Genomic DNA, 21601 nt, shown 5'->3' on the forward strand with positions numbered 1-21601 from the left:
TAATGCTAAATTCGACATGGCTAGCTCGAATTAGGCTAGGTGTGGATGCAAATCGAACTTAGTAGCTCCGGGAGCTATCCCACAGTGCACCACTCTGTTGACGCTCTGGGCAGCAGTCGGAGCTTGGATTCTCTGACCAGCCACACAGGAAATGACCCGGGAAAATTTGAATTCATTTTCCTGTCTGGGCACTTTGAATCTGACGTCCTGGCTGGACATCGGGGCGAGCTCCGCAGCACCTGCAACGATGCAGAGCTCTCCAGCAGAGGAGTTCATGTTATCTGTGAATAGAGAGAGGGACCCAGCATAGACTGACTGGGAACTCTTCGATCTGATCGGTGTGTGGGGCGAGGAGTCTGTGCTTTTGGAGCTGCGCTCCAAAACACGGAATGCGAAGACCTACGAGAAGGTCTCCAAAGCCATGAGAGACAGAGGATACAGGCAGGATGCAACGCAGCGCCGCGTGAAAATCAAGGACCCCAGACAGGGCTACCAAAAAATCAAAGCGGCAAACGGACGCTACGGAGCCTGCCACCACTGCCCCACCAGTGACCGTGGACTCTGACGATGGGACAGTGTCGACGGCCAGTTCCTCGGTGATGTTCGCGGACGGGGAAGATGAGGAAGGGTTTGTGGAGGACGAGGCAGGCGAGAGCGCTTACAACGCTGGTTTCCCCGACAGCCAGGATCTATTCATCACCGTCACGGAGATCCCCCAACAACCCTCCCCGGCCATTAACCCGGACCCTGAATCAGGGGAAGGAGCAGTCGGTAAGTGCTTTAACCATGTTAACTTTTATTCTTAATATAACAGGAATCTTAACTGTGTGAAAAGGAGGCCTGTCTAGATATGGGGATAGAACAGAAATCATCCTTGGAGATCTCCACGAAGCTCTCCTTGCGTTAATCGAAAAGCATCAGCAGGAGGTTCCTGGGGAGAGCTGCCTTATTGGGTGCTCCGTGGTAGCACAGTTTTCCGTGCAAGGCTTTCATGGGGTACTCAGGGAGCACTGCCTCCCCGAGCATGGCTGCATCGGGCCCTGGTTCATGCTAGCTTTCACGCAGCATGCGCTCTCTATCTCCTTCAGTGACCCTCCTCAGGGTGATCTTGCTTGGAGACTCCTGCATCTAATTAGGGTAATTACTGTAATTTTACGCCTGGTCCAAAGTATTTTTAAAAAATCTACGGACAGACGGCATAGCACAGACTCAGCACGCAGCTGCGTGACGAGCGTAACGGAAAGCCAAAGAATATAATGGACGCTCATGGAGGGAGGGGGGAATGAGGACGCAAGGTATCCCACAGTTCCTGCTGTCTCCGAAAAGTATTTGCATTCTTGGATGAGCTCCAAATGCTTCTAGGGTCAAACACAGTGTCTGCGGTGGGTCAGGGCATAGTTCGGCAATTTGTGCACACACCCCACCCACCACCAGAAGTGAAAACAATCCTCTGTTGACTCTTTTACATGTCACCCTATCTTTACTGAATGCTGCAGATAGACGCGATGGTGCAGCACTCAACACCAACATCCTTGCTCCCCCCATGCTATGGATGGCTGATGGTACAAAAAGATGGGTATCCGTCCTCAACATCAGCCTATTGGCACAATGGGCAGTGCAAAAGGACTGGTAACCATGCGTACTAGCATCTGTGAGGTTGATCAAGGGCGCCTGTTGCTAATTTTTCATGGTAGATGGTGCAGTATGGCTGTTAACCGTCCTCATCATTGCAACAGGGGGCTGAGCTCCATCAGCCCCCACCCTTCCTGTGTAAAGAAAAGATTGAATTGCCCCTGGACTAGCAGAAGGATGATGGGCTCCTTCATCCACAGTAATTAATGTCCTGCCTGGACTATCATTGCAGCTGGAGGCTTCCTTCCACTCATTTCTCACAAACAAGTCACTGTGTCTTATTCCTGCATTCTTTATTACTTCATCACACAAGTGGGGGGACAATGGTATGGTAGCTCAGGAAGGCTGTGGGAAGGCGGGAATGAACAGGTGGTGTTGTTGCAGGAGCACCCCCTTGTGAATAGCATACAGCTCCAAATTTATGCAGGATCGGACACAGAGCAGCTGTGCTCTCTGGTTCTATGATACAGTGGTTCTCTAGTACACTTGCCCATAATCTAGGCAGGACTGATTCTATTTTTAGATACCAAAAAGGAGGGATTGACTCAGGGAGTCATTCCCAAGTTTTGCTTTTGCGCCCCTGGCTGCTCGGCCAGGGGCACTTATGACAGCACCAAATGGTGCAGTGCAAAAGGACAGGTAACCATGCCCATCTTATTACCATCTTATTACCAATTTATGGTATGGTAGATGGTACAATATGGCTGGTAACCATCTCAGCTGTCATGCAAAAGCAAAAGCATGCTGCTGTGTAGCGCTGCTGGCCCGCCTCTGTCAGCGGCATCTAGTACACATACGGTGACATACACAAAAGGCAAAACAGTGTCCATGGTTGCCACGCTATGGCGTATGCCAGGGCAATTCTGGGAAAACGGGCTTGAAATGATTGTCTGCCGTTGCTTTCCCGGAGGAAGGAATGACTGGCGACATTTACCCAGAATCCACCGCGAAAATGATTTCTGCCCCAGCAGGCACAGGGGTCTCAACCCAGAATTCACAGAGACAGCCTAGACTCACTTAATTGTTCGCAAAAATGTATCTTTGCAAGGAATTCACTCCCTGTTTCCCATCTCACAGCTTCCACTGTCTCCAGACCTGACACAGCATCCCCCTCGCAGAGGCTGGCAAAGATTAGGCGGCGAAAGAAAAAGACAAGGGACAAGATGTTCGAGGAACGTATGGGCTGCTACCTAGCAGAGGCGGACCAGCAGAGCCAGTGGAGGGAGACCGTCTCTCTGTGGCAGCGCTCACACAGCAAACGGGAGGAGAGGTGGCGTGAGGAAGAGAAGCAGGCGACTGAAACGCTGCTTGGACTAGTGAGGGAGCAAACGGACACGCTCAGGCGCCTTGTGGATGTTCTGCAGGACCGCAGGAGGACAGAGACACCCTGCAGTGTGTATGCAACCGCACTCCCCCGCCACAAAGTCCCATACCCCCCTCCCCGAAAATAATCAGGAGGAGGGGCGGCCGGGGACGTGAATACTGTCACTGCACCACAGCACAGTGCTACAAGTACCCAAAAGCTCTCATACCGTACATTTGCCGAAGTCCTTCACTTCCAGACTCACAGTAGTCCCAATCCCAGTCCCATCCCCTAACTGTCTACTTAATTAATAAAAATGCTTTGCTGTTAATTACTGTTTCCATTATGTTTTTTCAAAGAAGACTGTGTTTGAATGGGGGGCGTGGGGAAGGGGGTGGTTAATTGCATAGGACAGTCACCTTTCCCAGGGTACAGACACGGGGGCAGGATCAGCAGCGGGTCACACACACGGTGCAGTCAGTAGGCACCCTGGTCGGTATGGGAGGTGTTTTCCAGGATCTGTGTGGGCGGGGGAGATGTGACTTTGCAGCGGGGGAGGGCGGTTACAGATCTTATACAGCGGTCCTTGTCCTGGACCGCTGAGTCACGCAGCTGAGGAATCTGTATCCGTCCTCCTCCACCACAAGGTCACATATCCGCCCGCACACAGAATTCCATAAAGAGGGATGGCAGGCTCCGTTGAAAGAAGCATTCCGGCACTGCGGACCGCTCTAGGAGCAGGAGCCTGTCATTCCTTGAGTTTAGAGGCGGTCTTTACATCACCGCACACCCTACCCAGCACAGTCTGCGTCCCAGTTTCAACCCTTTCACGAAAAGTCATGAATAAAGAAACCTTTGTTAAGTAATAATGGGACATATTTTTACACATGTGCTGGAAGTGGGGGTAATGGGGTGAACGGGGTATGTAACCGAAGAGGAGAGTCAACAGTCAGTGGGTAAAGAAACAGGGGCAGGTTCAGCTTCTCTGTAAAGAAACTGAACAGTCACAGGTCACGCTGCTCGCTGGTATTTGAAGAGTTCCTTGTCGCTGTCCCAGGCGCCTGTATAGGGCTTCATGAGCAAGTGCATTAGCGGGCAGGCTGGGTCCCCGAGGATGACTATAGGCATCTGCACATCCACAACAGTTATTTCGTGGTCCGGGAAGAAACTACCTTCCTGCAGGCGTCTGAGCAGCCCACAGTTCCTGAAAACACATGCATCATGAACCTTGCCCGGCCACCCGACGTTGATGTTTGTAAAACGTCCCCTATGGTCCCCCAGTGCTTGCAGCACCATTGAAAAGTAGCCCAATTTCTCATCAGCTGACTGTGGAAGAGGTGGACGATAAAGTGTGAGGAGGAGAAAACGGCGATGATCGCAGCGGGCTCCTTGCTTGCAGTGCTGTGGCGTCCGCGCTGTCACTGACCAGAAAAGTGCACGAACAGATTGCCCGCAGGCGCTTTCAAGGAGGGAGGGAGGGAGGTTGTGATTGACGGTTCAATGACGACACTTACCCAAAACCACCCTCGACACATTTCTCCCCCCAACAGGCATTGGGGGCTCTACCCAGCATTCCAATGGGCAGCGGGGACTGCGGGAACTGTGGGATAGCTTCCCACAGTGCACCGCTTCCAAAGTCGACGCTGGCCCCGTGAATGTGGACTCAGAAATTCGAATTAGTGTATTTAGTATGGATACACAAATTCGACTTCATAAGGTCGAATCCACAAATTCGAACTAAGTTGATTTGAAATAGTCTTGTAGTGTAGACAAGGCCTAAGACAATAAAACCCCTATGAGATTAAGATTATCCTCATTTCACATCTGGATTAGAGAAGTAGTGTGGTCTGGTAAATACATGCTGGACTTGGACTCAAGACCTGGATTCTTTTCCTGTCTCTGTCAATAAACTCCTGTATGATTTAGGCAAGTCACTTAATCTCTCTGTTCCTCCTCTTACCCTTTGTTTATTGAGATTGTAAACTTTTTGGGGAAGAGGCTGTCTCTACCTACATGTTTGTACAGTGCCTAGCACAATGAGGACCGGGTCCTATAGGCACTATTGTAATACAAAGAACAATAATTAAAAAGTCTAAAGTTAGACACAGAGAAGTTAAGTGGTTTATTCAGGTCTTATTATGAATGTCTCCCCCACAGCCCAGGTACTCAAATCAGTAGACAATCCTGACTTGTTAGCTTTTGAGTGAAGCTGTACTTGTGACCTGCTAATGGATAAACAGCAAAACTCAACTGTCTGACCATGACAGGAAAAAGGGAAACAGTTGGTATGTTGTGGCTGTTAAGCATGCGTAGGGCTGTTTGCTAGATTGTCTGGATTTAACTTTAAATATCACATCAAGTAACTGCAGCTTTACGTAATTTTGGATGAAATCCTAGCTCCCCTGAAGTCAATGCCAAAAAGTCCATTGACTTCAGTGGGGCAGAGATTTCACCCTTGAACTTGAATTCATGCTTACTTTCATTCTTTAAAATCAAAGGGTAAGAATTCAGTGAGCACCACTAGAAAAACTAAAGCTGTTCTGCACGCAGTTTAGATTCATAATTGCAGACAGAAAATACTAAATAGAGGGGCTAAGTAGCTCAAGATTGATAATGCCATCCGTAGCCCTTTGTATCTAGCCCCTCATTGTAAATCACTCCCAATGTCTGGCAGTTGTTTTGGTGACCTATGTGAAAACAGCTCCCAGTCTAACTCTAGTGGACAAATTACAAAAGCTACCACAATTTGTACTAATTGACACCTTTATTTGCAATATCACCAGAAAGAGCAAGGACTGAACAAGAGTGTGGCTTGATCTACTCCCTCCCACCCTGGTACCCTTCCTGCAGGCATTGTGCGGCAGGTGCAGTCCTTCTGGCTGCTCGTGTTGTAAGATTTCTGTGGACACCTACAGAATTTTTTCTCTAGGGCTCCGAAGCCCACCACATTTCAACAGCACTTAGTAGAGGAAGGTGAAAATATTAAGCAAGTTTTTCATGAAGGCTAGGCCTGAGATGAAATGAGTCTCAGATGCTTCACCTCCATGTTTATTGGGCCTTTCATGTCAGCTATGTTAGACAATACTTTTGAAACAAGAATATATTTTTCAATCTTTTGATTAAAATAATCACAGCAGATCCAAAGTAATGATTCTTTTTAAAAACTCTGGAATCTTCAGAATTGGAAAGTATATTATTTAATATACTCAGTCCCTCTTCCTTGGAGTTGTCCGATAAGATTGTACCGTAGGTAACCCATATATCAGAGCAGCACCTTTCCTGCTTAGCTACTGATGTGACTTACTAATGCATATGTGTACCAGCAGGGGCCACCAGACACCTCTGTAAACAATACTACTTGTCAAATGAGAAAATATTTTAAAGCTGAGAAAAGCACCTGTCTCCTGATGTTCGCTTGGTTCTCCTTAGTGATGAGTAATCCACTAAGACAAAGAGCAGCATGGGTGGGTGGAGATTTGGTAGGGGAAATAAACTATGCTCGATTTCCAACAAGGTCACTTTGACCAGAGGCAAAATTCAATAGCTGGGGGATTCCAGATACCCATGATTCTGAATTAGCTTCTTAGTGTATCTTGTGTATCATTTTAAAAATGGATTTTCAAAATGAGATTGCAGTGAATGAGTGCTTGAGGTTTCATGAATTAAAGCATTTCAACAAAAGGTTGGACTAGCCAAAGAAATGAACTTGTATCTTATCTTTTGCCAAAAATGGACAAAACTAGGGATGTTCTTGGTATTTTAATGCCAGCCATAGTTAGGAGCTGGATCCTATCTTTTATATAACAATCAAGAACATCCCTGGTTTAATTCATGAAATCTCAAGCACTCAAAGTGCGTGTGGTTCAGATAACCTGTTCCAGTTTTTGCTCATCTCCAGTAAAAAAAAATATTGCTTCTGGAAGCTCTTTCAGGGATATGATCAGAAATTTTCACAGGTAGGGATGCTTCCCCCAAAGAAACAACACATCTGAACCCTCTCATTTCCCTCCCCTCCCCCAAAAAACAAAACCCAACAACTCTGCAGCACTCCCAGCATAATCTGGTCCAGATGACAGTTTAATTGTGCAAGGGCAGGTCAGCCTAATATAGGGGGGATCATGTGGAGTTATACCTATAAACAAACCAAAAGATTTAAGTCTCCAAGGCTGTCAGGCTGGCACCTTTCAACCCATCGTATTCTAGAAGGGTAGTTTCAATGCAACTGAGCTCTATTGTGATTGAATGTTACCACCAGCGGATGGCTTTTTGCTGGTCTGGGTGGTGGTTGTGAGATGATCTCCTCTGGACCAGGGCCAAATCACCAAAATCACCGCTACCATTAACTGCTACTCTTGTTGGCATCCTTAGCTACGAAGCTAAGGATCTGTGGGTTTGGAGACTAACCCACTCCTTTCTTCCCTTTTTACATGGAGACATGGTCTCTGCAGAGCCTGGTGGAAGCACATTGATGGGGCAGACAGGAATCTTACACTGCTTTTGTCTGTGACTTCTGTCTTCGCTTTCTGTCATGACTAATTTGAGAATGTAAACCTACAGGCTTAATCTGGCACCATGTGTGAACAGTAAATTCACTCCAACAGTTTTCCTAAAGTGAAATTTAATTTCTCTCACTAATAATACTTTTAGTATATTATACAGTAGTCGAACACACAATAGGAAAAAAATAGTGACCATAAACACAATTTTCATAATGATGCTATACCCCAGTGTTTGGGGATTTGATTGTAGGAAGAGGAGCAGGGAACATATGCATCAGCAGCGATCTATTTCGGTGGTCGTTGACTCTAATTTTTACTGCTGTCCTTATTTGCCATACTTCCATTGACTTCAGCTGGAGTACTTTGTGGGGAGCTTGCAAAATCGAGCCCTTAATTCATCTGTATCTTGTTGAATAATCAATGAAGTGCATTGAAAATAGCAATCTTATTTTTAAGGATTTGCCCCCGCTCGTGTTTTCCAATCCTTGTTGTTGCTTCCTGATATTAATCCTACCACCTATTGGGAAGTAAACTAAAGCAGCTAATAGCAGATCAAATAATTTTACTTGGAGGGGGATGTAAAGGTGATTATTTCAGGACATTAATAACTTATAAACAGTCAATGTATTTTTTATTATTTATATGACACTAGCAAAGTAGTTGCACAGGGCACTGTACAGACATATAGGAAAGACCCATTCCCAGTTCCTAAGAGCTTGGAGTTTAAAGAAATATTTTTTCCTAATGTAATCACCTTTTGTTTTGTGTTCCATTGTTTGTTCTCTCTGAAGATTAATAATGTTTCTTTGTCTACTAACCTTTTCTTCTGTTCAAACAAGTTTGGCTAAACTGGGTTTACCTTCACTACACCACTTTGCTCAGTTGTGAAGAATCAAGTTGGATGACATGATGCTAACTACATCTTTATGGTTTGCATAGACCAAGGCAAGTAATTTTTAGCACAGTGTCACTAACTGATTAACGATGGAAGGCCTGAGGGTTTAATAATGGTTAGCTGAATATATGGTTCTGGTGTGGTTCTGTTTGATGCAAAGAGGTGATGGGTGATTGTTTTGTTTTTTTTTGATTAATCTAAACCAATTCAATCATCCCTAAACAGAAATTTAGAATAGAACTATTACGTAGGTAAAAGGAGGAAACAGTTAAATGTCACTACATTAGGGTGTGGGTTTTTTTTTTTGTGTTGGCAGATTTGCTCCTTTTTCTGCTGGGATCTGCTTTCAAGATGTAAGCTTATCAGGGAGTCACAAAAAAGCATTTCCAGTTTGACAGCAGTAGCAAACTGGGGGTCTCACACCATTTGCTTGTGAACAAGATTACATATCATAAAGCTGTCACAAGCTGGCACTAATTTGACAGTTTGTTGGCTCAAGAGACTCCAAGATTGCGAATGCAGGGGATGGAAATGTCTTACTGATGCCATGAGGTTCACACTGAAGGTATTGATGAATGGGAGACAAAGTGCACAGGCAACTGAAATTGTCTTGCAAGAATAAAAAAAAGCCCTACACATTTTGTATGCAAAATGTATAACAATGGACATTAGGAAATTGCAGATACCTTAAAATTTGGATTGCTTTAATTTTTATGTTGTCCCACAATATATGGACAATTTTCAGAGGACTAGCCTCATAGTGAGTCTGTACATTCTCTCTCTTAGTAATTGGCTGGGTCTCTTAAAAAGCTTTTTATAGTGGCTGAAATCTATTGATCAGAAACTGGAGTCACAGGTCAGCATTAGATTTTATTATAGACTGACTTTTGTGTCCCTCAGGACAGGGACTGGTGAGGGGCAGAGAAGATGAGTGGAGAGAAGGATGCAAAATGGATGGTGTGAAAAGTGGTTGGGGAGAGAGGAAGATTAGAGATGAAAGATTGATAACATGTATGGAGGAGAATAGGAAAAGCAGAAATTACCTTGGTTTCAACCATCTTTTCAAAGGTCGTTTCTGGCATATGTCAAAGCCCAGCTTGAATCCATTTTGGCCTGTGGTGAATGTATGCTTAAAAATATCACTTTGACTGGTATTTTCTGCTTTGCACCTAACAGAGCACCATTCACCTTAGACTTTAGACCTATGCTGAACACCAGTCCAGAAACTACCTTGAATTCTGCGAAAACTCAGATCTGAACTTCCTTAGTTTGAATCCATCTCTTAATCTACACAGTCAATAGGCCCTGTGATATTTTTATAAACAAATGATAACCTATATGGTCCCCAATCCACAGCAGTCTCTGGGTGCCTTAAATAAAGTTAAGACAATATTTTCATAAATTACGACAATATCTTTGAGGCCATCACTTTAAATGAGCTGCAGTATAAACCACAATATGAATGGAATTGTATCTGTTGAGTATTGGTGAGAAGTCATGGTTTGGTCTTTGGTCTTACGTAAATGGATTTTGTTAGTAGTCCAACCAAACCAGCAAATAACAGTAATCTGTTTTTCAAATAGATGATCTTTGAGTTACATTTTTTTATCCTGCTGCTCTTGTACGATGCTCCTCTGTGCAATTTGCCTATTACCACCCGGCTGGTAATCAGTCCACTGTGCTTTGTCTGCTCCTGTAAATTAGATATTGACCAGATGTGCTGGCTGAGAACAAAACAAACTCCTTTGCAAAGTGTGGCTGTGTGCTTGCATAGCCCGAATGAAGCAACGATGGTAAAGCGTAATCACATACGTGGCCAAATCCATTTATCAAACAGGAGTCTTACGACACATGTTACGGCCTTGTTTGTGCCATAAGATGCTTCTTAGCCAAGGTGTGTGTTGCATACCTGAACCATGTAAATAGCCACATCTTGGTAGAAGGCGTAATCCTCATTCCATTGGTGGGACTTGGCCTGTGAAGGATTTTTTTGAGTTCAGTGATTGCCCTTGTCACGCTGTCTGGAGTGGCAGACACCCCAAACTGATGGTATTCTTAATTAGATTTCACTAACCCAGTAACAAATGTGAACTCCCAAAGTACTACAGTAGTCTTATAATGGAGTCATAGACTGTCCCCTTGGACACTCAGGTCTGTCTTGCCACCCAGGCAAGCTGGACTATGTGATAAATGGTCATTTATACCAAAAATCATAAAATAGTCAGGTTGCTTCCAGTCCCAAGAGACTTACCTCAGATCAATTTGTACCTTAGATGTCTCACCAAAGACAATGCTGGTAGCTAATTAAAGGTATATTAACTAGGAAAAAGGAATAAGAGAGTTATTAACAGGTTAAAGCAAGCAACGTATACACACACAAATGTTTGTGATTCAAAAGGTGACACATGTAGGAATCTGCCAATTCAAAATGTCTTTCAGGGCCGAACCATGCCAAGTAGCATGAGGATCTCTTTACTTATGTTTAGGAATCTTAGCCCTTAGAGTCCAAACAGCATGAAAGAGTTGTTTCTTCTTGTCAGGGATTTTTATCCCTCTCCACTCCAGAATCCAAACTAATGGGATGAATTCATGCATAGGTCTCTCCTTGCTGGAGGCAGTTTGGAATGAAATCAACAGGGCCTCTCTCCTTTGATGCTATACAATACCTTATTTGCCTTCAATGGGCCATCTGGAGCACTTTACCTCAATTAATACTACCTTTCCTGTTTGGTGAGTTACACAATTACAGAGGTTTATAATTCAAACACTCAATATAACTTTATTCCGGGGCTACAGAGATAACTAAGATCAGTACATTCAGCATCCCGCAAGCATTTTTATAAAGTCTAAACACTAAATACACTTTTATCAACTTAACATCTAATGTCTATTTTGATGATGCTAACACACAGGTAAGCAAGACTGATGTCCAGCTGTGCCTTTGTAAGTGTTCAGTGAGGCCTTGGCATGAGCTGGAACCTGCTCTGCCAACATCGCAGCCCTCTCTTTCGGACACATACAGTGTGTTTAACTGAATTTCTATAGCAAATCCATATGTTATTTCGAAAGAGCTCTTGTACATTTTACAAATGGAAAAATGGCTGGATGAATAGCGAGGCCAAATACAGATGCTGGGGAAGTTCACTTTCAGTGATGCTGATGACTGGGTGCATCCAACAGCACAGAAATCATATTAGAGCAGCCATGAGAAATTCTTTAAAAAGGCTGGGAGGATTGGAATCTAGAAAAGCTGAAGGAGCCTCAATAAGCTGTATTAAGACACAGCCTTAACCACAAAATACATTACTTTGTTTCACCCGGCATAGGAATAGGTATAAAATGGAGGCTTTGTACAGGGAGACTGAGGTTTTGGCCCAGCTATAGTGATGCCCTATAGTGTCTGCTAGGAAGATCCAACTGCCCCATGTGGGTGAATATGTCAGTGTGTGTGTACATGAAAGACTAGACCTGATACTTTGATCATAAGAAAAGCTTCAGTTTAATCGAGCCAGGCATGTACTCAGAGGTCACTTTTATTCAGCAAGAGTGGTCAGGAGGGTCTCAAAAGTCACTTAGAGGTGGTTATTGATTTTCTTTTTCTTTCAGTGTCTGATGTGCTACTGAGAGGAACATGAAAAGGGCAAATGTTTGTACTTATTCAGTGCCTAAGAGAGTCTCTGTGTGTAAGGTGCATTAAATTGGCACCAGGATTAAGGTATAATGGTTAAAATCAATGTTTTGCTGAATTTAAGTCCCCCTGCTCTCCTCTAAATCACCAAAGAGAGTGAGGGAGAATGCTCTTTCACAAGGGTTGGTCATTAAAATTAACTTTTCCCAGTGGCCTCTGCCCACCACGAGCTTCGGTTTGGACGAATGAGAAGGTGAAAATTAGCAGTTATGTTACACTTCACTTAATGGAATATCAGTTAGAGATGCTATGGGTGTTAGTTTATGACTTGATATGTGTGTCATTAATTCTCACAGCAAAGTCAGGAACCTGGGTGTTGAGGCGTTCTACGTGGCTTTAGTGATAATGGCGCAATAGACAATGAGGCCTGATTCTACTCTCATTTATACCAGTGTAAATTAGGAGTAACTACATTAAAGACAACTCCTGATCTTAAAATGATTTTGGCCCCTCCGTTTCTTTAATTATGGAGATAACAATATGCACATGCAGATTTTAAGCTCTACACAAGCAAAAGCACCAGTATAAGGACAATGGATTTAAAAAAATCAGACTTTAACAAACTCAGAATGCTGGGAGGTAAGATCCTATGGGAAGCAAATCTAAAGGATGAAGGAGTTCAGGAGAGCTGGGTCTAAACTTGCAGAACTGAATATGAAGCCCTTAGGAATAAATTCGATGGTAGTATAGTATAAATCAGATAGTATAAATCAGTGCGAGGGCATGGGAGCTGAAAGTATGTGTGTGAAATTAAATCCAGGCCACTGATCTTTTGCAGGACACACTTACACTTCTTTGTCCATGTTGCAATGCTGCCGAGCTCCAAATGGAAAAATAAGTTGTTTCTAGGTGACGGCTCAAATAAACATGGTCGCATCCTGACAACTGGTCACTCCATAATAACAGGATCTGAATGACGCCCAGTGGAAAATGCCCTGTTTACTTACTTTAAATGTCATGAGCAATAAGAGAAAATAAAAGGCAGAACAGATTATAGTAGTCAGTGCACTGGGAGTGACCCTCTTTCTTTTGGAAGCAATAGAGAATAAGTATCCCAAGTATTCCTGAGAGAGACAGAGCTGGAACACCGGGATTTACCATCTTCATGAACCCGGAGATTCCTACTGGGCTGCCCTAAGCTCTAGGGCACTATGAATCAGCTACTAAATCTTTAAATTGCTTAGAAGTTAAATCAACTGCTTGACACCATCAACTGCTGAAGAGTGTCTAGACCAGGAGCCAAAGTAGTATTGTAACATCCGGATATGGGGAATTGATTACAGAATTGGTAAAAGAAATACAGCCTGGCTGGATAGTCCAGCTGGATACACTTAACTGGGAGTAGACTTACAAAAGAGTAGTTTTAAAAACTAACGGAGGGGGCAGAACAATAGCAAGCTGAGAAGAATAAGGAAAGGGAACATACTGACTCTTAAGTGAAGGACTGCAGGAAGGCCTGGTGCATAGTGTCAGGGACTAGGATTCGAGAGACCTGGATATCATATATATATATATATATAGCTAAATCCTTGGTCTGATCAGTATTCTAATCTAGTCATGAGAACACAGTTAGGTCTCATCTACACCACAACATTTAACTGGGCCCTTTGAATTAGTTAGAGTTGTAATTTTTACCAGGCTTAGGAGACAGTCCTAGCACGTAGGAAGGGTTTATTACAATAACACTACAAAAAGTGTGTGGGTGGGGTGATTGGAAAGAAGCAATTTTACTTAAATCTGCTGATTGCTTAGTAAGAGAGGGATGAGAAGGTAAACATCCATTTCACCTCCCCCCTTACCTTTCCTATTTACACAGCTCCATTCACATTTGCAGTAGGAATTATCAAGAGGTTATTATGGAACCTTGAGTTGCCTCTTAGGCTTTGAAGGATCCAACCTTAGAAGTTCAGTGTGTTCTATCTATTCTACTATTAATCAGCCTTTTTGTTCGTTGTGCTTCCGTTAACTTATTTTCAGCTTCTTATATTACTTTTAAAGGACAATTTCCTACATTTTGCTTAAAAGACGTACACAACCTTTGCTTGACCTTTTCCGAAGTAATATGTAAAATAGGTTCCTACCCTTAAAGAATAGAGCACGTCTGCATGATATTTCAGGAGATGAAATAATGCAACATAAATAAGCTGTTCAATGCGTTAATATAGATACTTTTTAATAGCAGTTCTAGGCTTTAGGCAGAGAAGCACAAAATAAATGAAAACACCGAAATAAATACTTTAAGTGAAAATACAAAAAAGAAGCCTATTCAAGCCTGCTTGCGAGGCAATTCATTTCAAGTGAAAAAGCAGTGTATCTTAACTTTTTTCTCTTTGCAGGAAGTCCTATGAATATTACCACCCATTGAATCTAGAACAATCTAAGTAACATGTTGTGCCAACAAAGCAAATAATATAATATTACCTTGTTCTTATATGGTACTTTTCATCAGTAGATCGCAAAGCGCTTTGCAAAGGAGGTCAGTATCCTCTCCATTTTACAGAAGAGGAGTGAAATGATTTGTTCAAGATCACCCAGCAGATCAGGGGCAGAGCCAAGAATAGAACTTTGGTCTCCTGAGTCATAGTCCAGTGTTCTATGCACCAGTCCCCACTGCCTCTCTACATGACATCTTCACTTATGGTGAATTTGTTTGATTTGTGTTTACTGATAGCCTCCTTATGCTGCTATTATGGAACATAGTTGTCCAGGACTGAGCTTAGTAGTGAAAGCCACCAAGAGACTACTAGGGAGGTACTGTATAGAGATGGCAAGAATGCACTAGAGTATAAGGGTGATAGACCTCCTGTTTGTTTGTTTTTTTCACTTTATCTCCTTGTGCTTTGCACATTTTCAGATATTTCCCATCCCTTCTCACCCATAGGCCCAATGGATGAACACAAAAAATTAGTGCACTGAAAACTGAACAACTAGCTGTAGCAGTGGCATTTTTAAAGACACCTCAAGCAATTGGAACAGAGTATGAGCAAGTGGAATTATAGTGCATAGTAGATATTAGCAAGGCGGGAAATAGGTTTGCCATCTGTCCTCTGTCTGATGTTGAGCTCCAGACCATACAGAGTCTGGCCAAAGAACAGCTACCTCTCAGCCACCAGGAAGAAGGGACTCCTTCCAGAGTCCAGTGCCAGATATGAGGTGCACTAGGAAAGAAACATTTTGGAAGGCAGTTGTCTTCTGTTCGGTAATTGAGAACAAAAATTTTGTAAGTATAGAAAAGGAAGGGATCAGAAAGCCTAACATTAGCCCTGGCTTTTGGCTGGATCCACTATTCAAACCCTGGAACAAGCACATAGGATGTAAAATAGCACAATCAGTACTTCTTAATAAAGACCAGCACCAGACTTCACCTGGCAGTTGACCGATACAGAGTAAAGGTGTAATGTGCACTCTGGGTGAAGCCCCGTTGAACACAGAGACCCCTGCACGTTAGCTGTGGTGAGTGCTTGCTTTAAGGATGTAATCCCAAGTCAAGTACACAGCAACAATTTAACCACGAGGTGACAAAGTATGGGTTAAGTCATGACAAAGACCACATCCAAAAGAAAAGGGCTGCAACCTTCTTGCCAAGTGCATTTGAGAAAAAGTATGTGTGACAGCCATTGGTACTGGCTCTCTAGTTGCTCTTGGATGCCCAGTAAGGCCCATTGATTGAGACCCTAACTCATTGAGAGTTGAGGGCACTCAACTTTGGGGCAGTGGACCTTGTATCTGATGTGATGTAGGTGATGCTCTGCTTCAAGGATTGGAGTGCTTGGAATGCCGTTTTTGATTGTTTCTAGCCTCTAAGTATAAACCGCTAAGACATCTTGTTCTATTAGTAAATGACCTGGAACCCCTCTAAAGTGAATCCCTTATAGGACACACAAACATAAGTATTTCAATGCAAGTGCCATGCTTTGTTATACTGTCTCTCATGACTTATTTCTCCCCCCATCATCCCCACTTTCTCTTTCAATACAAGATAAGGATGCACCCTTCAGAAATTAATAGTTGATGTACAAATATGTTTGAAATTCACGGTCTCCAGGATTTTTTTAACAAGAGGAGTAGCAGTGCAGTGTGAGGCTTGAGTTAATGTTAGGCTAGCCCTGGGATGTGGGAGATAACAATTTCCACTAGTGATATCAAAGATGAGCAATGGCTTTTAGGACACAGCTGTGTGTCGTCCATTATAAAAAATGATGAATAGAAAAATGAAGAGAGGAAATAAAATGGGTCCCACCCACATCTGTGGAAAGGAGAACTAGAAGCAGCTGTTGATGAGCTTGTTCTGGCCCAACTACTACCTGCCAACAGACAACTCTGACAGTGTCTCTTTAACTGAGAGTCTGATTAACTGGGCTGAGTCTCAGTGATTTTACTACGTTTATCCAACTGCTGTACAAACTAAAATCGCTCAAAGAGGCTGCCAAATTGGAAAAGCTGTGCAGGGGAGTTTTGTTATATCTTTTGTTTGACTCTGTTGACTTATAAGAGTAGACTAGGCAGAGGTCAGAGATACAGAGCTAAACATCCCAAAAACATTTGGGCTCTCAGATCTAGGGTTTTGGCTTATGCCTAACTCCTAGTACCTATGTGATCTAGAGAATTACTTTTCAGTTCTAAAGCATGTCTCATCAGAGAACCAGCACTTAAATTAAAACAGCCTCACAATACACCTGTAAGATAAGTTTCATCAGAGGCTTTTATAGCCAGGTAAAACAAAGCAGTGGATAAAGGTCAAGTGACATGCCTCACCTGGTTTCCCAGAATCCTGCAGAACTAACTCATGTGTAAAACTACAATCACTATATTGTATGATAATTGTACAGTCGGTTGCCCTGGGCAGCTAAGTGAAGTGTGGCATGCTTGCATTTCCCACTTCATTATTTTAACCAATCTCCTGTATTTGATATGTCATAATTGGCATAAGAAGATACTTTCTAATATTCTGTTTTGGGATATGTTGTATAAAATTAAAGGACACCAAAGAAAAAAATATATATTTAAAATGTTCCCTTAACTCTGTTACTTGTTAGTAGTAATACCCCAAGGTACTGAAACGGGGAGGAGGATTTCAAAAAAATTGATATAACTTCAATTGCTTATTATTTGTTGTCTATCATTGGGCCAGCAGTTAGAAACAGGCAAAAAATTTTGATGAATAGATAATACACTGAAGAATGCAGCTGCAGGTTGACTGAAACTATTCTTAAATTTGGGTCAAATTTGGTGAGTAGTTTTGGCAAAAAGACTTTTTTTTTTCCAAAAAAATTAACACTTTTCGGTTTGACATTTTCTAAACAAAACACTTAAACTTTTCATTTGAAACAACATTTTGCTTTGAAATTTAGCAAGATTTACCTACCCCCCAACCCAAAACTATAATGGGTAAAAAACCACACAAAAAATAAACAAAACATATAATTTTGGGTAGAATGAATAATTTTGACCCACAGCAGAATGAAATGTTTAGTTTGACCTGAAACTAACTTATTGATTTTATGATTTGGTGAGAAAAACCAAAAAAACTGTTTCAGGTTGACCCCAAATAATTTTTAATTTTTTTTCAGTTCAGCTGCGAAATAAAAAAATTATTTTATTTTCCCAGCTCCACCAGCAGTGACAAAACTTGTCAGTTTCACTTTTGCTTGTATTCACTTTCACTTTGAGTCTCTTGTCTTGCCTTGCATCACACAGGTAATTTTTAATTGAAAAGTATCATGAACCGCTGTATTTTAGAAATTTCCTCCCACCCCAATCAAAGCTAAATTTTGGTCCAAAACTACTTGATAGTATCCCTTTTCATAAATGAATGAAATGTCTGGCTCTGGAGACTTGGCTCAATCCTTTGCTGAATTCATCCCTGCCGTAACTCATTATACTGCATTGGTGTAATGCTGGGATGAGCTTGTCCCAGAAAGTTTGTATGCAAGCTGGCACTCTGGGATACATAGCCACTTTTATAATAAATATAGTTATTTAGGCGCTTAATTTTCATTTTAATGCCAGACATTTATTTTCAAAAATCCATCTTCATTTCATTGCTAGACTGTAGCCAAGGACAGTATCAACCTTTGGACTAAGATCTATGAGAATCCTTCAAAGTTTACCATTTTCTTGCCAAGGATGGAGTAAAATATGATGGCAATAACTTGAAATCTTCTGCTGTCTAATTACCTTAGACAACCATTTCAATTACAATACAGACTGGCTACCTTCTTGCATAGTTAATCCTGTCTAATGGCACATGCACCAGTGCTCGTATTTTGGCCATTTGTGATCAGTCCTTTAGGATCAAGCTTATCTGTCTCCTTTCCCCTTAGTAATAAATTTGGGGGTTCACTCACTGCTCTGTTTTCTTGCCTTCCATTTAAAGATGAATGTTCTACCTTGGCCTGCTTTATATCCCAGCTTTAAGCAATGTGGTTTAATCCAGGATGACAAATGCTCACAACTGAATGGGAGATAGGCCCAGAGTGATAGGCCCTTCATGCAACAGACAGAAGGTTCAAGATCCATCAAAGTCACTGCACAGCATTTAGGTTTTTATAGATCTCATGGCAATGTGTCCACTCCCATGGGTGTTTTCCTCTTCAGGGGCGAAGCTGTGGAGCAGGGAAACCCACATAAATTAATGCTCTTAGGCTTCATCAGCTGCCATCAGCAGCTGGGATCCTGTCCCTGTGTACACACAGAGCAGGATCCATATAGAGGTATTACAGGGGGCCTTCTTAGGGTCAAGGCTGGATGGTAGGCAATGGAGGAGCATGCTCTAGAGATGTCATGCTTTTGACTCCCTTCCAGTGACTGTAACTGAGGAGAAATAATTTAGTCTATAATTCACTAAATTGGTATGGTTGCCTTAAAAAAAAAAAAAAGGGGGGGGGGGAGGGGGGTAAAAAGGGGATAAAAGAGATTTTAAACCCTAGCAGCATTACTATACCAATGGAGTAGAGGCTTGAATTACAAAGCTAGTTTCGCAGTCCAAAGATATTGTTTCTTTAGTTATGTGTACTTATGCAAATCTGGCTTCTTTATAACTAGTAAGTATTGCTGTTTGATTAGTCTTGTCAATTGCAATTTTAATTTCTTGTTACTGGGGTCTTTGCTAATAAGCCAAACTCTGCAAAATGTGAAACTACAAAATTTAGCATGAGGAAATGATCAGATTTGCAGGTGCTTGAATGTACTCTGTGAGTAATACATACACATACTTGAAATACAGGTGAGTATAATACTATATAAAGCGGCTTATTGGCATGAATTTGGTACCCTCGGGGAATTCTGCATCACTGCACAGTGTGGAATTTTGCAGAAATTAATGTTGTGTGGGCAGAATTTCCTCCCCCCTCGTACAGAAATGGGCTGCAATTTCTCCATCTGGATCCCTGGAGTCTGGAAGGGATGGTGGGGCAGGTATCTGGGCTGGGAGGACCCTGCGGCTGGACTCTGGGGAGGAGGGGTTGTGGATGTCTGGTCCCCAGCTGGGCTCTGGGTGGGGGCAGGGGGGAGGGCAGAGAAAGAGGGACTGGGTTGTCATAGGGCTTTTTTTTTAAACTCTCTACTCCTGGGGGGGATTTTTGTGTGTCTGTATTGTTACAGACATACTTGCTGACAGGTATTTTGAAATAAATGACTGAAATAATTGAAACCGGCGTGATTATAGAATCATAGAATCATAGAATCATAGAATTCAAGATCAGAAGGGACCATTATGATCATCTAGTCTGACCTCCTGCAAGATGCAGGCCACATTAGCCGATCTACCCACTCTTTTAGCAAGCGACCCCTGCCCCATGCTTCGGAGGAAGGCGAAAAACCTCCAGGGACACTGCCAATCTGCCCTGGAGGAAAATTCCTTCCCGACCCCAAATATGGCGGTCAGCTGAACCCCGAGCATGCGGGCAAGACTCTCCAGCCATACCCTCTGAAAGAGGTTAAGAATATCATATTATTGACCCAATTTGACCCAATTAAGTACCAGTTTGGCACTCAATTGACCTATTGACTAAGCCCGTTATCCTATTATACCATCTCCTCCATAAACTTATCTAGCTTAATCTTAAAGTCATGGAGGTCCTTCGCCCCTACTGTTTCCCTCGGTAGGCTGTTCCAGTATTGCACTCCCCTGATGGTTAGAAACCTTCGTCTAATTTCAAGCCTAAATTTCCTGACTGACAATTTATATCCGTTTGTCCTCGTGTCTACATTAGCACTGAGCTGAAATAATTCCTCTCCTTCCCTGGTATTTATCCCTCTGATATATTTAAAGAGTGCAATCATATCTCCCCTTATCCTTCTTTTGGTTAAGGAAAACAAACCGAGCTCCTCAAGTCTCCTGTCATACGACAGGCCTTCCATTCCTCGGATCATTCTAGTGGCCCTTCTTTGTACCCGTTCCAGTTTTAACTCATCCTTCTTAAACATGGGAGACCAAAACTGCACACAATACTCCAAATGAGGTCTCACCAACGCCTTATATAACGGGACTAGCACTTCCTTATCCCTACTAGAAATACCCCGCCTAATGCAACCCAAGACCGCATTAGCTTTTTTAACGGCCACATCACATTGCCTACTCATAGTCATCCTACGATCAACCAGGACTCCCAGGTCCTTCTCCTCCTCCGTTACTTCCAACTGGTGCGTCCCTAGCTTATAACTAAAATTCTTGTTAGTCATCCCTAAATGCATAACCTTACACTTCTCACTATTGAATTTCATCCTGTTACTAATACTCCAGTTTACAAGGTCATCCAAATCTCCCTGGAGGATATCCCGATCCTTCTCCGAATTGGCAATACCTCCCAACTTGGTGTCGTCCGCAAACTTTATCAGCCCACTCCTACTCTTGGTTCCCAGGTCAGCAATAAATAGATTGAATAAAATAGGACCCAAAACCGAACCTTGAGGAACTCCACTGGTAACCCCCCTCCAACCCGACAGTTCCCCTTTCAGTACTACCCTCTGCAGTCTCCCCTTTAACCAACTCCTTATCCACCTCTGGATTTTCATTTCGATCCCCATCTTTTCCAATTTAACCAATAATTCCTCATGCGGTACCGTATCAAACGCCTTACTGAAATCCAGATATATTAGATCCACCGCATTTCCCTTGTCTAAAAAATCTGTTACTTTCTCAAAGAAGGAGATCAGATTGGTTTGGCACGATCTACCTTTCGTAAATCCATGCTGTAATCTATCCCAGTTGTCATCGGCCTCCTGCTCCTTAACCACTCTCTCTTTCAAAATTTTTTCCATTACTTTGCATACTACAGATGTTAAACTAACAGGCCTGTAGTTACCCGGGTCACTTTTTTTCCCCTTCTTGAATATAGGAACTACATTAGCTAATCTCCAGTCCAACGGTACTATCCCCGAATTTAGAGATTTATTAAAAATCATCGCTAACGGGCTAGCAATATCACTCGCCAATTCCCTTAATATTCTAGGATGAAGATTATCCGGGCCCCCCGATTTACTTCCGTTAAGCTGTTCAAGTTTGGCCTCCACCTCAGATACCGTAATGTCTACCCCCATATCTTCATTCCCATCGGTCCCTCTATCACTATTCCTTAGCCCTT

This window comes from Mauremys mutica, chromosome 7, assembly GCF_020497125.1.
Source record: "Mauremys mutica isolate MM-2020 ecotype Southern chromosome 7, ASM2049712v1, whole genome shotgun sequence".
NCBI classification, from domain to species: domain Eukaryota; kingdom Metazoa; phylum Chordata; order Testudines; family Geoemydidae; genus Mauremys; species Mauremys mutica.